The sequence below is a fragment of the Tiliqua scincoides genome, chromosome 7, assembly GCF_035046505.1.
Source record: "Tiliqua scincoides isolate rTilSci1 chromosome 7, rTilSci1.hap2, whole genome shotgun sequence".
Taxonomy (NCBI): domain Eukaryota; kingdom Metazoa; phylum Chordata; class Lepidosauria; order Squamata; family Scincidae; genus Tiliqua; species Tiliqua scincoides.
The window spans coordinates 52259828-52270769 of record NC_089827.1 but is presented as its reverse complement, the minus strand read 5'-3'; the positions used below and the strand labels follow the sequence as shown (position 1 = coordinate 52270769).

Genomic DNA, 10942 nt, shown 5'->3' with positions numbered 1-10942 from the left:
CTCCCATCTCTCATTACTAATGGTATCTTCCAAAGTGTGGCCTGAGAAGGATAATTAGCATTAGGCAAAGACAACACCACCACCTATTGAAAACAAGCTAGAAGTTGAAAACTACAGCTATTTTGCTTATACTGTAAGTTTCTGCTACCCCTGGGGGCTGGGGACAAGAATAGGCCCTCAGTTTGGCTGTACTTGTCATAAGAGGGGACTAAATAGCCACCAGGTAGATGGGACTCATCAGCCTGGGAAGGCAGCTCATCTGAGAGAAGGAAAACTCTGATCCCAAACCTCCACTGCCTTGTGGTTACATCCAGTTATGGAAAAGGCTTCAAGAGTCAACCTTGAGGCAAAATCCAGAGCCAGAGTCCCTGAGGCAGTTCATGGCTGAACACAGTCACGCCCTGGCAACTCCTACGATGCTGCTGGAACCAACCGTATTGGCTTCTGCCTTTCCATTGGACCATTTCAGCAACGTGGAGAGGGAGGATTTGCTGCATGGGTAACAGTCTATCCTCCATACCTACTTTACCCAGGCTTCGCGCACTGGAGAGGACACTGTTCCAGAACCACCATTCAGAGAGCGATACCATAGTTTTCCGAGACTGAAGGATACCAACAAGTTTCTGAACTCCCCCCCCCCCATATAGTACTCAAAATCACAATTATCAATGAAGTTATCTGTGACAAGACCATTGCGTCCTAGCCAACTGTGCCCCAGTCAAATGCATTCTGGTATTGCACATTTGCATTTATTATTTTTGCATCCCAGACAGTTGTGTTCCAATATAGGTATATTTATATTAGATGCAATTTTTTTTTAATTTTTAAAACACAACAGTAGGTTTAAGAGTAGGGCTGGGATAAGAGGCTTAGGATATATAACATGGGGTCTTTTGCCCAGTTATGGTTTCTTTGTTGCCCAGTTATAGTGGGATGCAAATGACTGGGACACAATAAAACCCCAGATATGAATATCCAGGCATACAAATGACCAGGACACAATCATCCAGAACACAAATACCCTAGTGCCAAAGATATCATTGCTAATCATAAAAACTGTAAGGAACAGCTTTTAACATACCAATTGAAGTGACATGCATGGCAAAAACTGCTTCTTACAGCCCCTTGTGTTTATTCTGTGTATCCTCAACATTGCCTTTTGAACCATTGAATGAAATCTGATGGGCACTAGTTTTGCACTACAGTACCACTGCTGGGTGAAAGAGTAGTAAACCCACTATCAAAGAGAGAGAGAGAGAGAGAGAGAGAGAGAGAGAGAGAGAGAGCTTGGTCAAAGGAAGCAGTGAGATTGTGCTGTTCTCAGCATCACTGTGAGAGCTTAGAAGTGAGCTGTTTCATGTCTCTCACTTCTTGCAGGAGCCTTTGAAATTCTGAATCTGCTAGATTGGTTTAAGCCTTTACATATTCCATGTTCCCTTCCCTTGTTAAAGCAATGGTCATTTTTTTTTAATCCAGGAAGAAATTTTCCAACATTTCTCTTCCCCACAATTTAACTCTTATTGGGTTGCCCTAAATCTACACTCCAATCACCTCATTACAAAAGAAAAATCAATATATCTTCTCATAAATGAAAATCAGATATCTGCCCACATTTAAACCTTGAACCTTATTGAAGTTAGATCATGAACCTTTAGGGCAAATGCAGCATGTTTATTTAATTGATTGAGTCAGAAAAGTCTTCTAGAAGTTCATGGCAACGATAAGAAGAGTCCCAAGTTAAATCCCTGAAATTTCCACTTACAAAGAGCTTTGCTGGCAGAGCAGGGGAAAACCTCTGGCCAAGGCGCTGGAGGGTTCCTACCAAGCAGTGATTGTTGGCCACACTAGAGTGTGATCCCATCTTGAAAGCAGACATTTTACCTATTAAAAAGTGTATCTTTTTGTTATTGTTGTATTTTTGGGGGGAATGGCCCTTCCCTAGCACTTTGATTGTGAGCCCTTTGAAATGAATAATATTTAGCCTTTGTACAGCACTTTTGAATGGTCCAGCTGTTTCCTAATACATTGTCTTGAATGCCTTCTGGGGGGGGAAAAGGGGGCATGAATTCAGCAAATAAAGAAATAAACAGTTATGCCAATCCTGTAAGGTAGGTGTTATTCCTTATATTGCACTTTGAGTCACCTAGTGATTTCATAGCAGAGGTTGGTTTCAGGGCTGATCTGAAGCTCAATTTCTTAGTTAGTATCGCTATGTTACCCTGCATAAAGTCTGTGAGGCACAGTGAAGTAGGACTCTGGACTAATCAGCTAGTTTTCCCAGTCATCCTGCCCAATTCCCTCCTGACTATTTGGTCAAAATGGGTCATATCCTTTCAAAGCTTCCCTTTCCAGGCCAGCCACTCTGACATGTCACTAGGCTAGAACCAGATCACTTCTGCATTCTGCTGCTCACTCTAAGTGCAAAAACAATTTAAACTTTCACCAACATCAGGTGGTGGGAAAGGGTTGATACTTCAAAACATATCAAGACACACTCAGATGTCCTCAGTATATAAATACTAAGCATCTCCTAAGTCTTTTCCCAATATATCTGAGCCCAAATTACTGCACAAAGAACACACAGCCAGTTGCTTTTGCTATAATCTTTAATTTCAAAGAGACAATTACATATACAGACATAACTTTGTGTAGATACAGAAATATCAAATTTCCTCAGGTTTTCACCTACTAGCTCAATTTTCTTTTAGGCTGCAATCCTAATTTCACTTTCCTGGGAGTAAGTTCCATTGAACACAATAGGACTTACTTCTGAGCAGACCTGGTTAGAATTGTGCCATTATTCTTTGTCTTGTAAATAATAAACCTATTTCTCTGAACTAAACATGAGCCTTAATTTCAGGTCCACATAGAGTGATCCTAAGAATGTTTACTCGGATATAAACCCTGTTGGGTTCAGTGGGTTTTGCTTCCTTTCATGCAAAGAGCTACACTGCAGCAATCAAGACAAATTCATTCACCAATCGGCTAGCTAAATGCATATACAGGATAGATTAGATAGTGTTCCAGGGCCTGGACTCATTTCTATGGAATCAAACTTTCAAAAAAGAAGGTAGCCCAAAAAGGAAGATTGTTCTGTTAGCCCATTCTGGCCTGCTTTTGTTTCTAACCATACAGTGTCTCCTTCTGCTAGCTTGAGCATTGTATTACCTGATATCCTATCCGAAAACTTCAGAGTGACCTTATAATTTCCTGCACTGATAAGACCCACAAACTTCTCTGTACCATGTTTTACCAGTACAACCGTTGCATTCTGGTTTGCTTCCAAGTTGTACACAAATATATAGGGTCCAGGGATTTGGCAGGTAAAGATTCCTGTAGTCTCATTGAAATGATGCTGCTCATTGTATAGAATATTGTGAAACACAATGGGGCGGTCAGGTGCTGGATTATTTTGACCCAATTCCACAGAAAAAGCAGATTTGTTTGGGGGAACGCTGATTCCAGGGAGACCTCGTTGTCCTGGGACACCTGGTGCTCCTCGTGGACCCGGAGGGCCAGGTATACCTAAACAAACAATCAAGTGGGAAGGGGGGATTAAGTCAGCAGAAAAAACACTGCAGTGTCTGCTGCGGCAGAGAGTCTTCTTCAAATTCCTCAGAAGTCTCCTTCTGCTTGGAGTCTGCAGCAATTTGGTTAGAGGCAATTCTAAGCAACATGCAACGCTTCCATTTCAAACCATTATGCAGCTTTTCCTGGTATGAAATAAATTCATTTATGACATCTTTCTTTAAACAAAACACAGAGCCCACCCCCAGCTCTCCTCAGCTAGACCTGAAAATAAACAGAGGGAGCTGGAGATGTCTTCCAACCAGCTGCGGGCCCAATCCTATCCAACTTTCCAGCATCGGTGCTGCCAGCGTGCCATCATTGAGGAGGTCTCTCTGCCTGCCCCTCCACCACAGGATGCAGTGCATGCTCCATTGGCACTGGAAAATTGGATAGGATTGGGCTGTGTATCTTCTAAATCTCGGAATTGATCTGCACTTTATGCTTCACACCAGGGGTGGCCCAACATGATCTGGTGCCTGAGGCTGCCGCATGGCGTCACCACCATCATCATGCATGTGCATCCCTCCAACCCAGTCAGAAGATGGCAGTCCAGCTCTTTACTTTCTTCCACACCATCCTTTTCAACAGGAAGCGTGGAACACATTGGAAGTTCCCAGCATTTCCTGCACATCGTGTGTTATTTAAAGGGGCCTGCACAAAGAAGGAGCAAGGTGAGTGGACAGGGAAGTGGACAGGGATCTTCTGTGCAGTTTTTCTCAGGTATAGGCAGCAGTGATCTGCTTCACTCCCCCCTTACCTTATTCCTTCCTGGTGTGGTCCCTTAAACAAAGCAGGAAGTGAAGTGCAGTTCTTGATTCGTTGGAAGGAGCAAGGTGGGTGGGTAGTGAACTGGATGTGGCTCCATCTGTGATGGGCTGGAGAGAGGTGGTGACAGACTTGGGGAGAAGGGCACCCAAGTCTGCCACTCCCTGTGCCACCCACCTCTCAACCCAAGCTGTAACATTCACTTCATGAATGGACTGACCGTGCAGCATCCTTGCATAATGCAATGCTGATGCCACTTTCTTCTCAGCAAAGCCCTGGAGTAGAGGAGGGGAAATTAAGAAGAAGTTCCTCCCCCAGTATTCCAGATCATTTTACCTCCCAGACACAGTTCTGGAACCTACCCAGGGTGGGAGGGTGGGGGGAGGTACAAGGGGGGGTTACAGAAGAAGAGTAGCATGTCCCCTCTCATTGCTACTCCACAGCAGATGGAACCCTGCTGCTTTCCAGGAGAACCATTGCGGGTATTACATACAAAAGGATGTGGTGGAGCATCGTCCTAGCATTTGCCTCTCTTCTGTTTCCACTGAATTACTTTCCGAATATTTTACCACTGAGAGATGGCCCCAGCCCCCACCAGCTGAGAATTTGTCAGCGACCCACCAGTTCATGTAACACTTCCCCATCCCTTTAAGGGGCAGGGGAAGGGGTGGGAGGATCCTCAGGATCGCATTGCTAAGGGGGGAGGTGAGGGGGGTACTTTGCACTTACTTTCAGAAGGCAGGGCTGCAGCAGGCTACAGGAGGTGTGGGGAACCCTGCGCAGCCCTGCACAGCACTCCCGGAGGCTTGGAACTTTCACTAAAAGCGGGTGCAAAGCACTTCCGTTTTGCGCCCGCCTTTAGCGAATGTTCCAGGCCTCAGGGAGCACTGTGCAGGGCTGCGCAGGGCTCCCTGCAGCTCCTGTAGCCTGCTGCAGCCCTGAAAGTAAGTGCAAAGCCCCCCCCCGCCCTTCCTTAGCGACGCGATCCTGGGGATCACGTTACTGCTCTAGCTCCTCCCCCACAAGAACTTACCGAGGGAGTAAAACTCCCTCAAAGTTTGAGAACCACTGCTCCAGACAGTAAACTGGCTGGTTGTGCAAGTGATGTGGCCGGTTTGAAAGGTGCAGGCTTTTTGCTTACAGGGTTTGTTTACTGTGCCAGCATGCACCAGGCTGGGATTCAGGCTGCAGCCCTTGGCATGCTCGTAGTCATGCAAGTCCCTCAAGATTACTTGCTCCTGTGTGCCCATAAGCGTGCTCAGGACTGCAGCATGATTTCTGGTCCATCCACTGCATGGAGTGTGAAGATGTGCACAATTGGGGAAAGAGTGCAAAAACAGATTGAATTGACTCCACATGCCACTGGAGAGGTGTACTGGTTAGTTGCCAGCATTCTCTTCCACTGCCTCATTCATGATTTGCCTTTCCTGGGAGCAAGCCCCACTGAACATATTGATGCTCACTTTTGCTTGAACTTTTGCCCTGTAGATCTGTTTGGAATGGGGGGGGGGGAGAGGAACATATGGTTGGAAAACTCATGTGGTTGTCCAGGATCCATGAGTTTTGAATGCTTGGAAGAAGTAGGTGATGTCCCAGGATATCTCCCAGGGAAGTACTCCAATTCCAGATCATGTCCTCTGCTTGCTTTCAGCTTTGAAGTCCTTTCCCTTGCTTATGGCAAGTCACTGAATACTATGTGCAGGGAGCAACAGCAGGGGAGGGCACTGCCTTTCAGTCCCTGCTTGTGGGGAAATTTTCACTGTGTTTATTTTCTGGCCATTATTGTTATTCATTTCATGTTATATTATGACTATTACTGAGAATAACTTTGGGCTCAATCCTATCCTGCTCTGGAACAGGCAAGCCAGGAAGCTTGCACTGTATCCAGCGCAGGATAGGGGCCAAAAGTGGCTTAGCCAGAGGCAAGGGAAAACTTTTCCCCTTACCTTTGGAAAAGGCGTCCTTTATGGGTCTCCTTGGACTTGTGCCATCTCTTGAGGCTTGAAACTGCTCCGTTCTCCCTGGCAACAGGAGTTGGGATCCAGCATAACTGCCAGATCCCGGCTGTGTCTCCCACTCCCCACCCGCCCGCCCACCCCCCACCTTCTGCCACCTCCCTCCCTCCCACCTCCTCCCCGCCACTTCTCCTTCCTCAGAGTCTTGTTTTGGCCCAGCCAGGCCAGCACAAGGCGCGTGGAGGAAGCCAGCACGAAGGGTTGTTTCAGCCTCTACAGGCCGGCGCTTCTCTGAGTGCCAGCCTGGCTTCCTCCCAAGGAGGTGCAAACATGCCGTACCTCTTGGTCCGGCACAAGGGACTTGCGCCAGCCCAAGTCAAGGGCTGGATTGCACCCTTTGTCATATAGGGGGGTGTCAAAAATTTATGAGCCCGGGGTGGCAGATGACCTAGCTACACCACTGCTGCTGGTAAGCAGGTGACATGACAATGTTCTGGAATGTTATTCTATTCAGATCTAGATATCTGAACTATCTAGGTACAGATTGGTTACAAAAGTCATCATTAGCTCGTTAGGATACCCAAAAGACTCATGATGCAGCCTGGGGAGCAGACATAGCTCAACGGTAAAGCATATGTTTGCATGTCTGGAATCCCAGGCTCAGTAATCATGTTAAAACATATTGATTTCTGCAGTTGAAATACTTCTGATTCCAAAGCAATACGTCACAAAAGTTTTGCTATGAATTAAGTTTAAATTACCAACTATCTCACGATCTCCGGATAACACTTTTGTTGAACCTGGAAATCCTGGAAGACCAGGAGGACCTGGAGGGCCTGGAGGGCCAGGAGCACCAGGAGGGCCAGGAGGACCAGGGGGACCAGGGGGACCAGGAGGACCGGGAGGACCAGGAAGGCCAGGTGGACTGGGAAGATCAGCTTCTGTTTCTCCTGTTGTGACCAAAATAATGGTCAAAATCCAGACACCTATAGTAAAAAAAATTTAAAAACAACTCACTTCAGCTACTTGATATCTTAGACACCGTTTCTCAACCCATGGTACAGGTACCACCAGTAGTATTTGAAGTGGTGTCTGGTGGTACTTGTGGGACCCCTAGACACCAGCCGCCTGGCAGCGAGACCAGGAACGTGACACAACAAACAGCAGTGGGAGGCTCTAAAACATGCTTTTCCTTACTCAAACAAGCTCTCCCATCCACCCTAAACCTCTTACTGGTGTTTGTCACATCACCTCTGGCCTGCCAGAGGACAGACGTTGAGAAAAACCGATCTAGGAGATTAAAGCAGTGGTTCTAGAAATTTTCCAGCCCACGGCTCCCCTGATCCTTGTGGCCATTGGCCACGGCTCCCCATTACATCACCTCACCTCAGTTACCCCCAAAATAGGGATGAAGGTGTTATAATTATACACTAGAAACAAACAAACAAAAAAACAGCTGCCAGCACTCTGAGGCTGCAATCATAACCAAACTTACCTGAGAGTAAGCCCCATTGAACAAAATAGGACTTACTTCTGAGTAGAACTGGTTAGGATTGTGCCCTGAGTTTGTTAGCAGCACACCTGGAGGGTTTTGGAAAGGGAGGGGGGAAGTGATGAATTTGCTGGGGGAGGGGAAGACTTTGTGTTGTGTGTATCTGCTAATTGCAAACTGATGCAAACCGAGACCCAGAGACTGGCTGCAATCCTAACCTCACTTTCCTGGGAGTAAGTCCCATTGAACACAATAGGACTTACTTCTGAGTAGACCTAGCTAGGATTGTGTCTTACAATAGCAGGCAGCATTTAGCAGCCAACAACAGTTAACTCCTGCTAACTGGTAAGAGGCACTTTTTCAAGTGGCTGCTCCTCTTTTATTTAGCAGGGGGAGAGTAACTGGCCCATTTCCCCCCAGCAGTGTCTTTTCTAGTGGCTGCCTGCTGGTGTTTTGCATCTTTTTGATTGTGAGCCCTTTTGGGACAGGGAACCGTTAGTTATTTGATTTTTTCTGTAAACCGCTTTGGGAATTTTTTTTGGGTTGAAGAGCGGTATATAAATATTGTTAATAATAACAACAACAACATGGGAAGTACTCCCACCCAGGAGGCAGGAGGAAAAAGGGGGATGGCTGAAAAGGAATTGGTATTTTTATTTTTTATTTATTATTATTATTTTTTAATCAATTTTTGGAGACAAAGCCATCAAGAGTGGCTTTTTTTCCTTTTTTTGAAGAGGGAGGAAAAACAGAAAGGTGAGTATACTTGGTTAAGCTGACACAGACCCCAAGCCTATGTAGGTCTACTCAGCAGTCTGTCCCATTTGAGTCAATGGGGCTTACTCCCAGGAAAGTGTGGACAGGATTGCAGCCTTTTATGCCAATAAAGGTGGAATGAATGAATAATTGCAGCCACACCCAGCAAGATTACAGCTCACCCCAAAGTAGATGGGGGCTGCTCACACACATACACCCCAACATGCAGATGCCACCCCTATTCCCCCTAGGTAAGATGAAGGAATGCAGGCTGGGGCATTTGACACTAAGAGCAGTCTGGGCTCCCCAAGCAGAGGACTTACTCTTCCCTCCAAGTTTGACATCTGCCAGGAGCACGCCCTGTGTTGATGAGAAGCAGCACCTCCGCTGCTGCCCAGCCAGCCTTCTCTCCAACCTTCCCCCATCATTTTTCACACGCCCTCCCCACCTCACGCTGCCTCACCCACCTCATTCTCAGCCAATGAAAAGCAGCAAGTCAGGCAATGCAGCTACGGCCACCTCTCTCCCTGAGATGCCTCCCCCCCCCCATGTTTCACACTGCCCCACCCACCTCATGCTGCCCCACTCACCTTGCTCGCAGCCAAAGAAAAGCAGCAAGTAGGGAGGCGGCAGGTGCAGCTGAGCAGAGCAGCACTCTACTCGGTCCTGCAGATGCCCCACGACACCCCTGGCAGCTGGCCACGCCTCCCTAGGGAGCTGGGACGCACAGATCGAATACCTCAGGCTTAAAGTCTTATACTTGCAGGTTTCACTTTTCACTTGATTATTGTACACTTCATAATGAACATATCCAGGACCAGCCCAAGACCCCTGCAATAGCCCCACCCCAAGACACAGCACACGCTTGGGCCATTTCACGTGTTTGTTAGTTTGTTTTAAAAGACTAGCATTCTTTCATTGTCCTTGCTGAAAAGGAACCAGGATGGCTTGGTTGGCAACCTTCAGTCTCGAAAGACTATGGTATAACCCTACGGCACCCAGTATTCCCACGCGGTCTCCCATCCAAGTATTAACCGGGCCTGACCCTGCTTAGCTTCCAAGATCAGATGAGATTGGGCATGTACAGGGTAACAGTTGCTGTCATGAGATGTCGCAGGATGGCTTGTGACATCAGTAAAACAGAAAAGCAGTTATCCACCCCTATACTGATATAAATACAAGGCAATAAGACAGTAATAAAAAGCAACCATAGAACTAACAAGCAGGGGAAAAAATATTTAAGGAGCAAACACAATATGAAACAAAAGAGTTCTAAGGGGGCCCACCCCACTGGAAAGCTAATAGGGATGGTTCAGTTCTTCATCCAGTAGGGAGGGAGTTCCATAATCGTGATGCCACTGCGGAGAAGGCAGCTCCTCCAGCATGCTGCAGCAGTCAAGCCTCGATGTCACCAATGGACAGACCACCATGATCAGGTCTGAACAATACATGGCAGAAGTTCTTAAGGCACACTGGACCTGGAGGAAATGCTTGGGTTTAGACCAGGGGTCTCCAAACCGGCCCGCAGCCAGCCTCTTGTCCCCTGAAAGCCCCTGGCCCACTCTGCTGAACATGACTGGAACTATGCTCCGGTTGCATCTGGAGGGTGTTCTGAGGGCCAGAGAGGTTGAATGAATGAGCCCATTCATTCATTTATTCACTCATCTAAGTTCCATCTCTGAGCCCCCAAAACCATGCCAGACATTTGATGCGGCCCTCTGGTCAAAAAGTATGGAGACCCATGGTTTAGATACCCAAAACGAAATGCCGTCTGACTAGTACCAGTTTGGTGCTTCAATTGCAGCTATGGTGAAATAAAAAAGGCTCTTCTAGTGGAAGAGTCCATAGCCGACAAAAGGTCCAGCCATATCTGCGATTGTTGGGGGTTACCCTTGGCAGGGCTGATATTCTGAACCACCTGCAGCACCATCATGCACTAACCCTTCTAGGAATAGTGGGGACCCACAGCAGCCAAGTGCAGTCTGTTGCAGTCACTTGTCTGTCCCTTTCTTCTGGCAGGTACTTTTCAAAAAAAGGGCAGAATCCAAGCAAAAGATGGATTTTCTTCCCTATTCTTTCCTATTTTTTTTCCTATTCTCCCACCAAACATTATTCTTTCAATGGTATTGTACACTCTGAAAAAATGACACCTTCTGCTATGAAATTCATGCCCTGAAAAACTTGTACTCTGCCCCACCCCAATGATCTTGCCACAGGAACAGAATGAAAATGAGACCCACTGTCCAAAAGAAGAAACAAACCTGTCCAAAAGTGGCTGTGAGATTGTGGTGTTACCAGCATCATGATGGAACTTCAGAACTGATTTATCTCTTGAATAACAGTACTTAATGCTGCTTCCTCCCAGATCTTTCAAAGTTGGATTGAATCGATTCAGTGCAACCAC

General features: G+C 46.7%; 1 pseudogene; it reads right to left on the bottom strand.

Annotated features, from left to right (window-relative positions):
- Positions 1 to 9524: 9524 nt before the first annotated feature.
- Positions 9525 to 9644, bottom strand: LOC136657706 (5S ribosomal RNA; annotated as a pseudogene).
- Positions 9645 to 10942: the final 1298 nt, after the last annotated feature.